This window comes from Tiliqua scincoides, chromosome 3, assembly GCF_035046505.1.
Source record: "Tiliqua scincoides isolate rTilSci1 chromosome 3, rTilSci1.hap2, whole genome shotgun sequence".
NCBI lineage: Eukaryota > Metazoa > Chordata > Lepidosauria > Squamata > Scincidae > Tiliqua > Tiliqua scincoides.
In genome coordinates, this window is record NC_089823.1 from 216,442,356 (window position 1) to 216,443,026 (window position 671).

Below are 671 nucleotides of genomic sequence, written 5' to 3' on the forward strand. Positions count from 1 at the left end.
TTTGTGGATGTGAACAGTAAGCGTTCAGTTATTGGCTCCCTATTGTCCTGAGCTTGCAACTCAGAGAGTTTTGGAAGAATGCTCTTTTGCTGTGTTGGTCCCAGAGAGTATATATAAGTTGATGAGCACTTGGCTTCTATTGCAGTAGCTTGCCAGAGCAGCAACAACACACACACAGAGGGGGGGGGGAATGAGGGCACAATCCTAACCAGGTCTACTCAGAAGTAAGTCCTATTTTGTTCAATGGGGCTTACTCTCAGGAAAGTGTGGTTAGGATGCAGCTTGAGTCTCCTTGAACTCAGTGGTAGTTACTTTTGACTCAGCCTGCATAGGATGGGGCTGTGAATTACAATAACCCCTTAATCAAGCTTGCATACTCTTAGATGAGTTCAAACATGATAAAGAATTGGATCCCTGCGCAAGGCTATCTTGGCACCTAATGGACGGAAAGAGATTTCTAATACTGTATGTACTCATAATATCAACTAAGGGGCTTATAGTTATTTCTGGCGAATCTACTAGTCAGATGCCTCATATGCCTGGTTTGAGTTCTGTATAAGCCATTCTCCTTTAATACGCATCAAATAGTAATGGACTTGACTATTTTTCTTTTCATGATATGATTTCTTCCAAAAGTTTAATGGCTACAAGCTCTTTTTTTAAGGAAACTC